Below are 6,000 nucleotides of genomic sequence, written 5' to 3'. Positions count from 1 at the left end.
GGTGGACTAATGAAAAGTTTTGATGTTTTGATCCCCCTTCCAAATCCATTGGACTCTAGACTTCTACCTCCATAATATCTTTTGCTGTCTCAGAAGAGAGTGATGCTCGAAGAGCTTATCTCGGAGCTCCCCCATCTCCAGCTCATGAAGGCCCCCCTCTTGATCCTCCCTCTGCTACAACTCTGCAATATCCACCTCGGCCAGCTCGATCCATCGAAATAAATCCCTTATCTCGAAGCGATTCCATCTGAGAAGTCTGTGTCTAGCCAACTCTAACTTGCAGGTCACCCTGTATCTTGCATCTCTATGGATCGACATCTTCTACACCTCCCGGATCAAGTCCCACGACCTCGGATAAAGGTTCAAAACTCCTCGAATCAGAAGGGGACCCTGGGCTAATCCAAGCTGTCCGTTGAGACAAGAATTGACAATGATCTGAGACAATCCTCGATAAGTGCGGAACACAGTACCCCAAAAATCACTAGATCTACTCAGCAGAGGCAAGCGCTCGATCAATCCTCTCCCAAATTCGAGGTGATCCATGATGATTATTGCACCAAGTGAATCTTGAACCAGTAAAATCAAGATCAATCAACCCTGTGCTACTAATGAAAGCTCTAAACTCCTGGGACTCAACATTGTCCCTCCATTGCCTGCCACCACGCTTCTCATGGAAGCCCATAATACAGTTGAAGTCTCCAGCCATAAGGGAGGGCAGACCCTGCATCAAGAGTCTGGATATCTCTACCCAAAGCATTCTCCGATCTTTGTACTCAGTGCTCTCATAGATATCAGAGAGGAGCCAGGGCCTCTCAGACTGGTCTGTGATGACTAATACAATCTGTTGCTCACACCTATGGAATGCATCCACATGGACCAAACCACACCTCCACATCACTAGGATGCCTTCTGAAAGGCTCCGAGACTCCACAGTATAGGAGCTCCAGGCCCTAGGGATCCTCCGTCTTGCCTGGATCAGACCTACTCTAGAAAGATCAATCTCACTCAGCACACAAATATCGGAACTATGCTACTGGAGTAACCGACCGAAGGTTGACTGAAAGGAGGGCTTCCCCACTCCCTGACAATTTCAGAGCAGGATCCTTATGGAGAAGACTCACCGAGAAGGGGGCCTTCACTCGCACCCCCCTTGTCCAGAGAATCCACCCCAGTCCCATCATGCGATGAATCCACTGTCACCATGGTCATCCCCTCATCATGGATGGCTTGCATGAGTCTAGCCATCGCAACCTCATGAGAGGGGTCCTAGTCCACATCTGGTGCCTCCATGTTCATCTGGCCCTCGGCTGCTGCACCATTAGGGGGTGCCCTCCATCTCATCCTCAGGCCTCCGCTCCGACACCCCTACCACCACAAAGGCATTGGGCTCCCGACACCCACCACCATCCTCGAGTGGGCCCTGCACTGCCTCCATCGAGGCCCTGGCTGAAAAAGTGAAGACAACAGGGCCCCTAGATCGCGTCAGTGCCTCTAGATCCATAGATGAGGAGGCCACATACTTGCCCTTGGACTTCCTTGTCTCAGATTTTTTGGGGCCCTCCAGGCCCAACTCCTAGCTAGAAGGCTTAGCTGGAGCCTGGCCCACTTCAGAGTCAGAGGGCCGAGCTCGCTTGGGCTTGCCCATCGTGTGCCCTCTTGATCCACCAGACCCATCTTTGGATGGGTCGGGTCACCCACAGAACCTCCCAGCGTGCTCGTGCGACCACCCGCACTCGCCGGTGCAGAGCTAGCCAATGGGGCAAAAGGGTTCGAGCCATCTCCCTCAGCATGCTTCTCCAAATTCTCCGTCGTTCTTCTGACCGATGGCCTCAGACGTGCACGGCCAGGAGATCTCCTCCACGCCACTTTGGACAGTTGACTCCAGCCATTGGTGTTAGATAATGAACTCGCCCAGACCAAGTCGAACCCCGGCCTGAGTTGACTCGCCATTGACATGGGGCGGGATGAACTGGTCTCTTGCTTCCTCCCGCTCGCTCAGTGTCACTTCCCAGTTCCCATCAATGCACTGCCATTAACCAAGGTCCAAGTGGGGGCCCGGCTATCCCCTTGTCCCCCACCGGCACCTCCGCCCAGAGGATATTCTTCGGAACCAACCCCACCGACGCCGCACCTGTGATAGCCCAGCCAGCCCAAACAAATAAAAAAAATAATGAAGACTCCCACAGGGAGTCTTCTTCTTCCGATTGGCTCCTAATCAAAGTCGGAAACCTCATCAGAGAGGAGTCAAACTCCTCTCCTTCGGTTCTATTTAAAGGGGAGACCCTTCTCCCTACCAAAGAATCCTGAGGCAAAACGGCGGCAATCGTCGAAAATTCCTCACGGAGATCCGTCCTTATGCCATCCAATTTTTCGTCGGAAAAGCCTCACCGGCGTCGGAGGTAAGCTTCCTCCCCTTCCTCTCTCCTCCCCCTTCCTTCCCATGCCGATGTGCACGCTCGCCGGTGATCGAAGTCGCTGGATTTTATTGCGGAAGAATCTTTCTTTTTGCCATTTTTCCGTCGCCGGTGGTCACCGCCGACCATCGGTTTGGCCTCCTCTTGCCGCCGAATCGTCTCCCCTCCTGCCGACGGCCGCCCCACACCGGCTGCGCCGCCGATCTACCAGCCAACGAGGGGACCTTAAGGTCCCCTGTTTCAGCCCAAAAGAAACCCACGGGAAAGAAGAAAAGAAGAAGAAGAAGAAGGAAAAGAAAAGAAAAAGAAAAGAAAAAGAAGAAAAAGAAAAGAAAAAGAAAAAAGAAAAAGAAAAAAAAAGAAGAAAAATAAAATAATAATAATATAATAATATAATAAATAGGATTTTCTCTCCTCTCTCTTCCGTGAAGAAAAAAAAAGAAAAAAAAAAGGAAAAGAAAAGAAGAAAAAAATAAAAATAAATTAATAAATAATGATATAAATAATAAAAAATAAGAAAGAGAGTTTCTCTCTCTTTCCTCTCTCTCTTCAGCTTGAATTAATATTTTCTCTCTCTAGAATTAGACTTTCTCTCTCTATTTTTTCTCTCTAAAATCCTCCCTCTAGATTATTTCTCTCTCCTAAGATTTTTAGAATTCTGAAAGAATGATGATGAATTTAAATGAATCCTCGTGATGGATTTTTGATCTGTGATCGTCGGACGGTACACCGACATCCACTTTCATCAGATCAGATATTTTTAGATTTTATTTCTCATGATTTTATTGAATTATCCACATGATAATCTTAGCATGATTTGATTTGATCAATCGAATTTATTGAATTATATTGTCTGAAGAATTCAAGATGTATTTTCTCTCTCTAAAGTATTCTCTCTCTTGATTGATTCTCTCTCTAAAAAGGTTAGTGAATGAAGAAATTTCTTTTAATAGTCATAATCTGATTCTAATGAAGAATCCTGATCCATGATTGTCAGACAGCGTACTGGCACCCACCTTAATCAGATCATGAATCTTTAGATTTGATTATCCATGATTTCGATCTAGCCATGACTTGATTTGATCATGTTGATTTCACCAATCGAGATATTGGACCAATCGTGATGTTGGATTATGTCACCTGATCAATTCGAATTGTACCTCATGAATTCTCTCCCCTCTAATTTTCTCTCTCCACTTGATTTTATGAAATCGATGAAGAAACCTCGGTCCTATCACTTCGAATCCGATTTGATCTGATAGTTAAACTTTAGATCATTTAGGTCCTAATTAGATTTTGATTAGATGAAATTAGATGATCAGACCCAGTCTAAACTATTGAAATATGGTATTCGTATTCTTTCTAATTATTGAAATTGATTCTATATAGGATTGTGGATGTTTGATCATGGGATATCGCGATATGATATACGAACAGAATTTTTGAAAGAAAATTTATAGAATTATGTGGATTTATTGAAATGCGTTCGAGGTAAGTAATGTTTCACTTTTTCTAGATTTATCGATAAATTATAATATATTTTTCTGACATGATTTGTGAAACGATGCATGAATTGGATGAATCGTATTTTGTTATGAAAATATCTTATTTGAAATGTTATGATGAAGCATGATTGAACATATTGATTTCATGATGTATTACATTGATTGATTTCGATACTATATGATTATATGTTTTATTATCGAAATTAGAATATGAAATATGATTTATGAAGAATTATGATATAAGAATCATTATGAATTGACAACCTGACTATGTAAAGGACCATGCCAATGGGGGCATATACGTTGGCAATTGATTGTCCTGAGGGTTTATGTCGCCAGCGAGACCAGCGACATGTCGCCAGAGAGACCAGCGACAAACCGCCAGCGAAACCAGCGGTTCCAAAGGACATGGCTGTCAGATGATTTGCAGTCTACCGCAAGTAGATACGCGGTATTATGACCCTGCCACAGAAAAAATATGGTCATAGCTCATGGTTGACGAAAAGAATTTAAGAATGAAAGAAATTGAAATCTGGAAAGAAACTTGAATTTTCAAAAAAAGAAATGAATTTGGCATGAATTATGTTGCATAATTGAAATTGATTTCGAATTGATGAACTATATATGCTTATTTTCTATAAATGATTATTTACTTAAATGCCTGATGAAATCTGTTGAGAAGTGATCATTGCTTACTGGGCTGTCTAGCTCATTATCTCCTATTTTACTATTTTTACAGATGTTGAAGAATTAAGATGATACAAGATATGAATGGAAGAGTGATCAGAAGCAGAATCTTCATACTTTTAATTTAGGTTGAAAGTCTTATTGAATTTGATGTAAGGACTATGAATCATTGTTGAATTTATTGAGATATTAAAGAAGAAATTTAGATCGTTATGTTTTGGATTTTAAATTATTGACTAATTATTCCGCTGATGTTTTAAGATAGCATGATAAGATGCCTTGCATGCTTATGGGAAGAGTTTTCTATAAATATACGGCGGTTGTCATGCCCTCGATTCACAATCTCGAGTCGGGAGCGTGACAGCACCTCTCTTGCCAGCAACACTCCTGCAGCAAATGGAATAGTCCGCACCGAAGGCAAACACCTTCAACACTCTCATAGACGAAATGCTGCTAGAATGGGCCAGATGGGCTCTCAACGAGCACCCCCCGACTGCAGAGGATGGCTGAAGTCGATCCAGATGCACACCCTTGCAAACCCCAACCGGCATATCTCTGCCATGCACTCATCAACAGAGACCAGCTTTCTAACAAGCCGCAACACCTTTCGCAATGCCTCCTCATCTCAGAACTCCACCGGGAGCCGAGGAGGACGAACCCAGAGAAGTGCCGTCATAATCGCCCCCTCCGTTGGAAAGAATCCCGACCTCCATAGTTCGAGGGCAAGAGCCTGTTCGGCTGCAATCCAAGGCCGTCAGAGGACGATCACATTCCTCCGTCACCCCGAACTGGAAGAGAAGTATCCCCCTCTCCAGGCCGTATACAGCAATTTCCCCCTTAACCCCTCTCTGGAGCCGGAAGTCCCTGAGCATCAGCTCCGACGAAACATGCCGTCCCAAACTCCTTGCAACCACTGCAGTGGCCGCCCACCACTCTGTTCACTCCCGAACTGTCTCCGTCGGAGCTTTGACAACCTCCGAAAACCACCTGATTAGCTTTGCCACCTCCTTCGGTGATGGATCCGGAGAAATCCATACCGATCTCTCTTGTAATATCCGTTTCCAGCTCGTCTCCGGCCAGTCACCATCCTTTGGGACTCTATAATCAGCTCGTGACTTCTGCGCCATCATTCACCTCCTCGCCAGCTCCGACGAATAGCAAGGACGTCGGCGATCCCCCCCCCAAAAGAGATGCCATTTGAATCTTAAAGTACGAACGTCAGAGCAAAACTGTCTCAGGAAAACGCCACGCTTTAAGTTTCCTCAGCCATAGGCAGATCATGCTACATTCACGACAAAATATGTACACCTACAAGTGATTAACCAATATTAATATATTTTATGCAGGTGAATCCAATCAAAGCTAATGGACATTTCTAAAAGAAAACAACATCC

Source organism: Elaeis guineensis, chromosome 1 (genome assembly GCF_000442705.2).
Source record: "Elaeis guineensis isolate ETL-2024a chromosome 1, EG11, whole genome shotgun sequence".
In the NCBI taxonomy this organism is placed as follows: domain Eukaryota; kingdom Viridiplantae; phylum Streptophyta; class Magnoliopsida; order Arecales; family Arecaceae; genus Elaeis; species Elaeis guineensis.
Note: the sequence above shows the minus strand (reverse complement) of the source record.